Source organism: Lycorma delicatula, chromosome 7 (genome assembly GCF_047948215.1).
Source record: "Lycorma delicatula isolate Av1 chromosome 7, ASM4794821v1, whole genome shotgun sequence".
Taxonomy (NCBI): Eukaryota; Metazoa; Arthropoda; class Insecta; order Hemiptera; family Fulgoridae; genus Lycorma; species Lycorma delicatula.
In genome coordinates, this window is record NC_134461.1 from 48,589,567 (window position 1) to 48,602,846 (window position 13,280).

Sequence of the window (13,280 nt, forward strand, 5' to 3'; positions counted from 1 at the left end):
GCCATGAAATTATTCATTCAGAAAATCTCGAACTAGTAATCCCCAATGTGGTGGTGCGCCATTCTGCTGGAAAACCACTTTAAGTTGCAAGTTGTTTGGTTGAGGTATACAAAAATCTTGCGACATATCCAGGTGAATGTTATTGATTGCTCGATGAAAAAGAAGGGACCAATGATTCGATTGCTGATCAAACAGCACTACATATTTACTTTATGGGAATCTCTAATTTTTTTCCCTGGTAAATTACGGATTGTCTGGGCCCCATATTCCCACATTATGTCTGTTTACTTTCCCTGAGGTGTAGAAAATAGCCTCATCTAAAAACCCACATGCTGCAGGTTCTCATTATCGTTATCAATCCGTTGCAAAATCTCAGTCGCAAAGGCAACACAAAGAGGGCCGTTATCAAGCTGTGAATGTTGTAATATCTGAATTTTGTACGCGTGTAACCTTAGTTTTATGTGTAAATGTTTGTGCACTGTTGAACGGGGAATCCCAAGTTCACAAGATGCACGACGGATGGATTTGAAAGGGCTATGTAGAAATGCTTGCTGTATAACTTCAACCTTCTCTTCACTAACGGGTGGTCGCCCTCTTCGCGGAAGGTTGACTACACTTCCACTCTCCTTAAACTTTGCATACCAACGATAATCTTGCTATCAGGTGCTGTATTCCCTTTTAGAATTTTGCTGCACAATAATCGTTCATTTCGACTCGTGTTACCACAATACACATTGCGTTTTTCCCTGAATTGACGCCATTTTAAAAAAAATGATCACGTGCCTTCTACTCTGCCTCTACCTGCAACAAACCAATACAAACAAAAAAAAACTTGATAATTTTTTCTTTCTTTTGCCACAAAACACACAGCTGTAACTGTAATAGTTTTTTTGTAATACATTTTTGTAATCATTGAAAGACTTTATGGACACTCTGTACTTTAAAATCGATACACTGTTTCCCACAAAGCCAGCATCTTAATTCCTTGATAATTTTTAATGTTATTAAAAAAAAGCTACTGTTTCTGTAGAATTATAAATATGCTTGAAATTTTGTTATAAGAAAATCAGTGAGCGATGTTACAGTAAGAAATAGGTATAGACTCAGTAATAAATTTAATCAAAACTTGTCGAAGCGAACCCAGTTATTAAAGCTAAGAGCTTGCCATGGTAAACTACTGCTTGGTTAGTAAAATACTGTTTTGATCGTTATGACGGATTCATAATAAAAGATAGCAAACTGTCAAAACATGTTACACACCTTTGTTTTAAAAACAAATTAAATAAGTTTATTTAGGTTCAAATACTGCACATTATTAATTAACTAATAAAAAATTATTTATGCATATTATTATGTTTTATTAACTGGCTATATAAATCTGTTGCACTTTAATCGATAGGTATAAATTAAGGTATTTATACGAATATAAATCTAAGTAAATTAATATTAATAGTTATGACAAGACCAAATTACAAATTGTTTACACCAAATCTATTTGACATAGAAGTGTATAATTAAATATCATACTTCGTAAATGTACAGAACCGCTCTCTTATGAAAATGTTTGGGATTGCTTTAATTTTGGCATAATTTTTTACATTGTTGCGTGCAAATACGTTATGACTTTTCCTTATTTAAAGATAAATTTCCTTTTAATATTTTTCAAGTTTGTTCATTACTTTTAAGAGTAATGAACAAATTTATAGATGTGATTTGACTTGTAGATGTGATTTTCTGTTTGTATTTTCATTTAGGAAAAGACAAAGTATTGATTATTTTTTTGTTGAATTGGGACTCAATTTAAACTGTTTCATTTTAAAACAAGTTGAAAGGCATGACATGTTTTTAGAAATATTTGTAAGAAAATCAAAAATAACCGAAAGTGAAACAAGAAATATTGTTGGCAGTTAGATCAGAAAATGTGATGAAAATTTTATAAAATTGGATGCTGCCAAAAAACGATAGAAATAGGAAGGGAGGAAGTTATACAGGGAGAAAGTCTTAATCAATTTTATTTGAGTAAAAAAACATTATTTTATCATTTATAATTAAAAATGTTCCATTTCAGATAAAAAACAACTCTGTACTAAAATAATTTCTTAGACTAATTTAAAAAAGATTTTTAATTTCATTAGACATCATCTAAGTAAAAAATAAAAACGCAAATATTATGGAGCACTTAATTATATATCTCACTTCATTAATATTATATATAATTCAATATATACCTGCCTAATTTGTTAAAGTAAGGTATATGTATAAACACATACATACCTACTAAGGTATATGTTGAACTTCAACATATGTTGTATGTTGTATGTATTACATATATGTCATATATAATTCAATATATATAATGTTGAATTAGTTCAACATATACCTGCATTAAATAAAGCTTTAACAAAAAGTAAATCCTTTTATTAACTCATTATCTCGATACTAATCTATGTACTACAAGATAATATACTTTATGTAATGGATAGATGTATCGCATAGGTATTTCATCACTCATATGATACGAACGCCAAAGTTTTTAATCTCGCCGTCTATGAAATGATGTCTAGATATCAAGAATTCATTGAATAAATTTTATATTTTTATTATACTTATTGTTATATGTGTATAGAAATTTTCTTACACGAGAATCTTAATAATTAACCTGATCGCTGATGAAAAACTGTTTTTCTTACTTTTAAGCAAAAAAATCCGTATTTATTAAATGAATCATCCTTTATAATGTGTAAGGAATGTTTATACTAAATTGGACAACTTTCTAATAAATTGTTCAGTATTTTACGCTCTCTATAAAAATACAATACTGTCAATTATTGTTAATTTCCTGGTATAAGAACTCTAGAGTTATGCTGTAAGAGGAAAGTATGAAGGTACGATAATGTATATAAAATAGAATAAAAATGAAGAATGGATTTTTTTTCATTTCTAGATGTATCATGACCCAGGAATATAAAAAAAAACAAAAAAAAAAAACGTGAGGACTAATGCTCGTATTACGCACATACATATGTGTGAGCGTTGGCGTGATTGAATCTTAATAACTTTTGACTGTATAAATCAATTTTGGTGAAATTTGATATAAAGATTTATATATACGGAGTAATTTGTTGGTAAAAATTTGGGATCAACATCTCTAGGGTATGGAGTAGAAAGTTTCTTTGGGGTAAATTTTTTTTCAAAATTTTGCAAACATAACCCTACTTTATATTAAGCTCAATATATGAGTACATCCTACAATTAAAAAAAAAAAATTTTGCCCCCAAATTCATCTCTACCCAAAAAGATTCAAAACAGCTATCTTATTATTAATTGCATATTTTTTAACCAAATTTTTTTGTTTCCTAAATATAGTAGAAATGTAAGTGACCCAAATAATATTTTGAGGGCAATATAGGTTATGAGGGAGCCGACCAAAGTTTGAAAATATAGATTTTTGCATTTAAAAATTTTTTTTTTGTATTATTATTTTCCACTATATAAAAATAAATAACCAATGCCAGGAAAGTATTACAACTTTGTTGTCAGTTTTTTTTAACAATAAAATTATTTTATCAGTTTCTAGGTAACATATGCGTGAAACTTTAACTTGACGCAAAAGAGGCGAAGAACAATTTGTTTAAATTTCGTACATTTTAAGATTTATAAGATTTGATGATGTATAAATACATTAGATAAAATGGTACTAGAATCGTAATTTTTCCACTAAGTTCCTCCCTTTATTTGACAAGTAATTTATAATGTAAAGTGTGCCTTTTTTTCTAAAGATGCTCTTTGTTTATAGAAAATTACAATTTTTATAATTTTACTATTTTTATAATTTTAAATTTCTAATTGTCTTATAGAAAAAAAAATATCCAGATTACCGCTTACTTATCGATATCTTGGGGTCAACATCTTCAGGTATGGGGTAGAAAGTTTCTTTGCGGTATTTTTCTCAAAATTTTACCTAAAAAAACCCTACTTTATATTAAGCTCAATACATGAGTACTTCCTACCATTTTAAGAAGAATTTTGCCCCCAAATTCACCAAATATTTTTGGTAAAAAACCAAAAAGATTCAAAACAGCTACTTTTTTTATGACCAATTACTTTCTTTTTTTATAAGTATTAGAAATTCTGTGTATGAACAATAATTGTATTTTTTTTCCGTTCGACTTGAGTATTTTTTATTGTCAGGTAAAAAGTATTTATGTACAAGGTTTTTCAAGATCATTATTTTGATGTAATTATTTGTACAATCACTTATCCCAATTTTTTCAAAAAGTTAAAATTAATATATGTAATTTAACCGTAGTTACAACTGTAGAAAATTACACAGTTTTTAAATCAATCATTTTCGTGCTAAAATCAGAAATTTCTAATCAACTAATTTTTTTATCGTACATAACCTCGATATGTTGAGATATGAAAAAATTTGAATAGGTTACGTTAATCCAGCAGGCATCCTTTGACAATAATTATAGTGTAACAGCCGTAAATGAAACCCAGCAAGTGCAACGGAAAATTATAAAATTTGATCGTAATTTTGTTGTGATAATTGGTTATTAATTAAACTGCAATGGTAATTAAAACCTTACAAGTATAAAAGTTAAAATTGATATAAAAGTAATTAAGTTACTAACAATGCATGTTGAAAATTAATTTTCTAATCAACCTGTAAATTAAGATAATAAAATAAAAGAATAATAAAAATTCTATAATTACTCAAAACAATATATTAAAAACTATATATATTAAAAAATTTAATATTTCATAACTAACTCCAACTTTGACTAGGTACGCGGTGCATGCCGTTGCAGAGAACTTTCTAGATTGTAGTGAAAAGATCAGTTTTTATTCCAAAAAGTAAGCACGTATCTACTATACGTATAACATAAACACGATGTGTAACGAGAGCCTTATTATAAAAAGCAGATGTTACTAATGACGCAAAGAATCGTCAAAAATACCATTGTTAGAAATAATTTTATTTTAAAGAATATTTTAAGAAAACTTTACTTGAAATATTTACTTATTAAAAATTTATATATATCTTGTATATATTTATATTTATACCCCCCCCCTCTCTCTCTCTCTCTCTCTCTCTCTCACTCTCTCTCTCTCTCCCTCTCTGTGTGTGTGTGTGTGTGTATGTGTGTGTGTATGTGTGTGTGTGTGTGTGTGTGTGTGTGTGTGTGTGTGTGTGTGTGTGTGTGTGTGTGTGTGTGTGTGTGTGTGTGTGTGTGTGTGTGTGTGTGTGTGTGTGTGTGTACATTTCAAGTGGAAATATAAAAATATATTTTCACTTTGAAAAGGACTACACGAGAGCGCATTTTTTCAATTTGGAATGACGGGAATCGACTAATTTAGTCACTTTGCCCTATGAGAATGGAAGTTTGTAGCATATGAAAAATGCCATACCTGACCGGGATTCGAACCCAGGAACTCCTGGATGGAAGGCGGAGACGCTACCACTCTGCCACGGAGATCGGCTGAGTTTTAAGTACATACAAAATAATTCAAATTCATTGTTAATCTTAAAATTATTTATATCAAACTAAAATAAACCTATATAGAAATAACATTTTTAGAATATTAAAATATAACAGTATATTTATATGTACCGCTGTTGAGAGATCTAAAGCAAAATAATTTATTTTTATATATAATATTATGTATATTTCAAAATTTAGATTATTATTGTTTCTTTTTATTGTTAGGTCTAGAATATTAATAGTTTTGTTTTTCTCTTTTTCCATTTTGTATTCAATGTTATGGTGGAATTTGTTCATTTCTTACAGAAAATAAACCTTTACATATAACATCATATCTTACGATTCGAATCAACCAATGGAGCGTAAATTAGTGGCTTTTAGATACATGATAGATGGGCTACATAAATTACTATTAAAGAAGCCACCATATAAAAGAAATTAAACACTATTTTTCAGGTAGCAGAAAATAACGGACATAAAAAAGTAATGATCAGAAAAATGAAACTAAAGCAATAAAAAATAAAGAAACCTTTAAATTCAATAAATTAACATTTTCGGGCAATAAATTTACCCAATTAAACAATTCCTCAATAAATATAATATAAAAGTGGTTATAAATAAAAACAATACATTAAAAAAGATTTTTAATACCAAAATAGAAGATAAAAAGATTTATACAACAGTAATGCAATATACAGAATAAAAAGTAAATCCAATGCAACATACATTGGACAAACGGGAAGAAGATATAATAATTAAGATATAATGAACACATGAGATCTTTCAAAAAAAAAATGATTCTAATTATGCAACGCATTTAATAAAAGAAGGACATAACCCGTAAGTGAACAGATCAATAGTCAAGTGGATATCCTTTACAAGAACCTCATTTATTGAAAGCAGGAAATAGATAAATAAAATTAAAAGATAAGTATAACCATTAATAAAAAATAAACAAGAAGAAGACCAGATAAGGAAGAGATGACATCGTCAAATATAGGGAGGGGCATTAACTAAACGATATATAAAGATTAACAGAAATATTAAGTATCAGTACAGTAAGTTTTGAATATGGAGTGGTTCTGAAACGCGGCAACTAGAGATAAAAGAATGAAGGAAACAATTATAAGCAGTAGTGAACAGAAAAAAAAAAACAGGGAAAAATGTTAAATTACATCGTTCAGTAATAATTGTATATATATATATATAAAATTAAATTATTCTAAAGTTATAATTGTAATGTTACTGAAATTACAAAAAGAAGCAAAAAATACTATGTTATATTAAAGATATTGTAAAAGAATAAAGGAACTGAAAAAATTATATACTGTTAAAAATTATAATTACCAAAATATAACTACTATGGAATCAAGTTTATTAGTTTAAAAATGGAAGAATTCTATTGTTGGGTTTGGTAAAATTACGGGCGTACAAATGATACAGAGATTACACAATTAATTATTTGTTTATAATAAATAGGGATAAAATTCCAAGTATGCGTACAATTACTATTCATGTATACATATACTTGCGATAACGGACATCAACCGCTTTAGTCATTTTGCCCTGAGAGATTAGAAATTTTTTGTAGCGTATAAAAAAACCGAGATTCGAATCCATGATCTTCGGTTGTAAGACTGAAACGCTACAACTCCTCCAAGGAGATCGGCAAAAGTATGTTATTTATTAAAATGAAAACCCAACAATAAATAATGGTACTATGTAAGCATGAGATGAGTTAAATGAAATACGAAGTTAATTGAAAACTTCTGAAAACCAGCATTAATTTTTGTTTAAATATAAAAAGAGTTACTATGATGCTTGTTAAAATGGTTATCAGGCGCTGAATTAAAGTAACATCGTCTTTATTGTTGTTAGTTAAATACTTTACACCAAAATCAGCGCTTTACACACCGAATTATTTTCAAATTATACTTACATGAGTACACTTTTATGATAAATCTTTATCTTCAACTTTAGGAAGATCGCAGAAGAAACAAGGTAAAAAATCAACTACAGGAGGATCTGGAAAATATAACACAATCGGAAATCTACCGTAAAAATCATGAAATTTTGGCATGCACCGATCATCTCAATATAATCAATGTAACAAAATACTACTATCGATAACTGGCTCCACCCCCAAAAACGTAGCACGTTTTATGTCATTGTTTTTATTATAGTATTTAAGAAACTATAGTTATTATTTTTAGTATTGATTTTTTTTTGAATATATTTTTATGTAATTTACTATAAATGAATTTGTTTATTTTTTATTTTATTTATCACAAACCCTTTCCAAAGCAATAGCTCCATTATATAGTATATCCATTATATAGTAATACTTCCATTATAAAGCAATAGTAAAATTTATCTAGTAACGAAATTCATTAAAATATAAATCGTATTTAAATTTTTTTTTTCATTATAAACGCCCCAGGTGGATATAAAACATTGGGTACGATTCATGTTATTACTAAAATATAATTTTAATCGCTATAAAATCCCTATTTTTGTACGAAACCATTTTAACTTATTAAACCTTTATTGCTACGTAAAAGCATATTTGCTTTCTTTAATGAATATGCTACATCTATCTATTCCTATTATATACCTCATCTATTTCTTGATACATTAAATTCTATAAAATATTATTAGGAAAATTAATTTAAGTTCAAAAGCACATCATTTTCCTTAGTATGTACTATTATATTACATTATTCCTATTACGTATTACATTATCACATCACATTTACTTTTGTACTTATTTATTATAAAATTGAATAACTTATCCGCTAATTAATTCATTTGCATTGAATAGGTTTCATTTAATACTCATTTTTAATTAGTTAATAGTAAAAAATAAAATTTAAAAAGAATTAGATGATTTTTTAATGTAATTGCTTTTTTAATTGAGATTGTTGTAATACCTAATATAAAATGTTTCTATTATTTTTCAAAATATTTAATCCATGTAAAATTAAAATAAAGCCGAAATTACGGCGTACTTCAAAAAGATATAAAGCAAAATTATTGTGTATTAACTGTATTAGACTGTGGGGGGGGGGAGAGAGAGTGAGCGAGAGAAAAATTTTTTTTAATTTAAATTAATCATATTATATTATTAAACGCACTGCAGTATGATTAATTACAGTTAAATGAAATTAATTAATTTTCATAAATTATTTTCCAAAGACATTTTTCAACTAAGTAAAAATAACTGTTTTACCAAGTAATCAATTGTTTTAGTATTTTTTTATGCATTTAAAATAAAATCATTTTTATTTTCTCGAACTTACCAGTCATATATATATATATATGGTGTGTGTATATATATATATATATATATATACATACACACACACACTTTTTTATGATTTACTCAAATAATCTTTTCTCAAACCTTGTCTAGATCGTCTTGTCTTGTCTAGATAGTGCATAGCAGAGCTATAGCTCTAGAAGGAAAAGTATTGTAATCGGTATATGTGGTTTTTACCGGATCTTGAAATTTTGACAGCTAAGGAACCAAAAAAATCAAAAACCGGATGTTAAAATTCGTATGTACGTGTGTTCGGTGTTAACTTCTAAATAAACTTATATCACCAGAACTACTGGACCGATTTTGATCATACTTGGTAGGATTATATAATATCATTAAATCTCCAATTTAAAAGTTCAAGAGGATGACGCTGTAGAGCAAGGTTACCCTCAGTATCTCGAAATTTTGTCTAATTAAGGTCAAAATTTTCTTATATGCATTTGTTAATAATTAAAAAATAATAATAATTGAAAAAAGAATTTTGCGAAATCGCACCCCCACTCCAATAAATGCTGTTGTAGTCGTCCGCTATATTGTGACGTCACACGTAGGTGGTAGAATTAAATAAATGAATTATATTTAAAGTTTAAAAAAATAACTGATTCTGTCTGGGTCTCGAACTCAATCGCGCGGTTGATTTGGTACCTGGTGCGTTATGCCTCGCGGCTATATTAGTCTGCCAATCGTAAAAGCGAAATTTGTTTTAATTATGTGGTGAAATTACATTATTTGGCTGCTTTTTATTCACGCGGTTTTTTTTAATTCTCACTTAATAGCTTTCAACTTTGATTTGGTTCACCACTGCATAATTATAGCTATTAATAATATTTTTTTTTACAGTATATACAATTAATAACCAAGAATATTTCAAATTAACTAACTTAAAGTCAATGTAATTCATAAAGAAAAAACATTTTTTATAAGATATTAAAAAATTAAAATATAAAAAAACCAAGATTTTTATATTCAAGAATTATAAAAAATCTAATCCTAATTTATATCGAAGTAGTGTTAAATGGGAAATCATAGTTTTTAAAATAATTGAAAATATATTACTTAATTAAAATTATAGCTTTCCAGTAGTTTACTGGAAAATAACAAATAATTTATTAAATTCTATTGTATTTTTTATTTTAAATTATAATATTTATCTTTGTTAGTATTTAAATTAAATTATACATTCAAAAAGAATAGTTTTGTTTGAAAATAATAAATGAATTTTCAGTAAAATACATTAAAATTTAAAACAAGAGTGATGTCGTTTTAAATGTGGGAGAAAAGAGCAAAGTATAATGTCTACAAAGGCATGACAATTAGGGAGAAGCCCTGAAGCTGTACGAGAAGCACTAAGGAAGTCCAAAGCTTATAATTGCGGTTAGTGAGCTTTCTAACAAACTAAGCACAATGTGTTTTACACTCATTGTATGTATACATAAGATTTTTTTTTTATAACTTAAAACAATTACTTTATGAAAATTATACAACAGAAATTATTCAAATAAAATTATATTATGGTCACAGGAATAATTACTTCTGTTATTTTATTTTATCAAAAACAAATAAATCAAAAAGAACCACTGGAAGGTACAGATCAAATATTTAAAAATCTTTTATCTTTAAAATATATATAAATTCAAAAATTCCAATTTGCATTAGTACCGCTGAAACAAAGGTAAATTGAGTTTACAATATATACTTATAAAAGTAACAATTAAGTTAATAATAGTAATATTTTAAATAATAACTGATTCAGAATTTGAGCTTAAAAGAAATGTTTAATCTTTCCTCGTACACATGTAGTAACCTATTACCGTGTACATCTATGTACATGCGCATCAAAGTTTTGAAAATTGGAAAAAGTAGAAACAAAAAAATAATTATCCTTTTTTGCATTTTATTAACAGAATCACCATAAAAACTGAATTTATTATTTACATAATGTCAGTAAATCAGTCAATACTGTAAATATCTAATTAAAAACATAAAGATTATAGTTAGTATTTATCTTAATTACTAATTATCGAAAGCGGCGAAATATAACATTTATTGAGTAATCTTTTTCATTAAATCATGAGATATTTCTGACCAAACCGCAATAGTACACTCAAAAATTAGCATCAAAGAAAGTTTTTTAATTTTGCCAGATGATGCCATCTCTTGCGTCGTGTTAGCTGTAGATTTTGTATGGTGTTTACCATGTTTGATTTTAAATGGTCTGTTTGCGCAGATTACGGTTGAAGAATTGGTATCATTCAACCAAAAGTAATAACCAGATCACATTTTCTAGCGATCAGTTTTCGCTTCGAAATAAAACTCTTGGACGACGCTCCCAGATGCATTTAATTCAGTCTAATATTAATACACGATTCATTTATTTCTTTTCCTCGTACAATATCGGGTAAAGAATTTTCACCTTTCGGTAGATGTTATCTAATAAAAGTTACAAACGGGAATAATTTTTTCCCTTCCCAAAGTACGGTAATCATTCCCGAGCAGCGTGTTTATCATAACCAGGAGTTCATATTCAAACACTCTTTGCTTCTATACTGCAAGTTGTTGTCTATGGCATTTTGTAAGTCACGAGTGTCAAGTACACATTTCCAATTTGTTCTAGGGAATAATTTTTTTTCGTTAATCAATGTATGTCTTTGAAAATCAGTTCATCTTCGTACCCTTCTTGTAATCGTTGCACTCTGTTGTTCTTCGAATAGAAACATTATGTCGGCAAAGAAATTGGCGTACCCAGTTTAAGACTAGATTTAAATTTAACCCTACGGATATAACTTATCGGCGTTCATCTGACACTTTTCTATAGAAATTCTATATCCAAATTGACGTAAATTCCACGTATGCATTATAAGTTTTTCTTCTATTGTTGGATATTTTGCATTTTCTGTCGAATTGCTTTCTTGTTGTAACTGGCAACGAAAAATTTCTTTTCCTTTCTTTCATAACGCACAGATGCAGGATCAAATGTTTTATCTGTAGTATGATTTCTATGCTTCTTTGCTTAAGGAAATAAAACGTAATTCTTCTGCAACAGGGAATGAATGTAATCTTTTCTTATCGTCCTACAGTTCTATTGTACACGAAACCTCATACAGAACGATAGTTGTTGGAATGAGAACTAGTCGTAATATAACTTGAGTACTCAGTGATACACAGTAATTGGACCGAAACTTCAACCATATCAGAATGATAGCTGTTGAGAGGCAAACTAAGGAATGATTCCTGAAAGTGAGCAGCATCTCTTTCGGCCATTCCTATGGAAGGAGTCGCCACTGAAGGTGGAATTGGTGGCCTACGCGGACGATTTTTCCGTGGTTGTGACAGCGAAGGAGCTGAACACGGTACTGATGACGGCTATGGAGACGGTCGAAGAAATTAGATCAGGCTCCAGGAACAGGGACTGCAATTGGTGGCCTACAATAGATAGAAACTACAATAAATAGTGAATAACAATAATGACTAATAGTGACTACAATACGGTGCTATAGAAGAATGTTAAAAATCAGATGGGTGGATAAAGTGACAAATGATAAAGTGTTGCGGCAAATTGATGGATAAAGAAGCATTTGAAAAAATATAGCTAAAAGAAGAAATAGACTTATAGGCCACATGTTAAGACATCCTGGAATAGTCACTTTGATATTTGCATGGACAGGTGAATGGGAAAAAGTTTGCTGGCACACAACGTTTGGAATATGTAAAAAATAATTGTTAGGGATGTAGGATGAGGGTGTATACCGAAATGAAACGATTGGCGCTAGATAGGGAAACTTGTGGAGTTGCATCAAACCAGTCAAATGACTGAAGGCATAAAAAATACGTTTCAAAGAATACAGAACATTCACGCTTTTAATCAGTTTTATTTAAATATTCATCAATTGATTATCATACATTCTTTTTTATTTGAATTTAACCCTGAATAGGGTTTACCAACGGTGCCTTGTTTGCAAAACTTAATAAAAAACTTGCTATGTAAATTAAAAAATGGATCAATTTGGAACTTATTTTTGTTATAACTACCAATTCTAAAATGTAATTCTACAGCCAACATTACGGGTGTATTCTCTGAATACTAATATTATAGTTACCATTACCTGACTATTTTCAACTTTTGATCCCACTTTATGTTACTATTATCTTATATATATATGAAAATGAATTTTGTTTGTTTGTCCCGTATGTATTCCTACGGCATTCATCTGATTGCGATGAAACTTTGGTGAGTTTTTTAGGGCATGCCGGCGAAGGTTTCTGAATTAGTTTTAACCCGCTAAATGGCGCTGGGGTCGAAATATTTCGAAAAAAATTGTATTTATGGTCCGATTTGGCTCATATTCAGAATATATATCAATTACTTGAAAAGAAAAATTTTTACCCGGTGTCGAGATTTTTAGGAAACAAACACATATACATACAGACTTTCTTCTTCTAAATATATAAAAGGCAATGTTCGGATGTGTGTT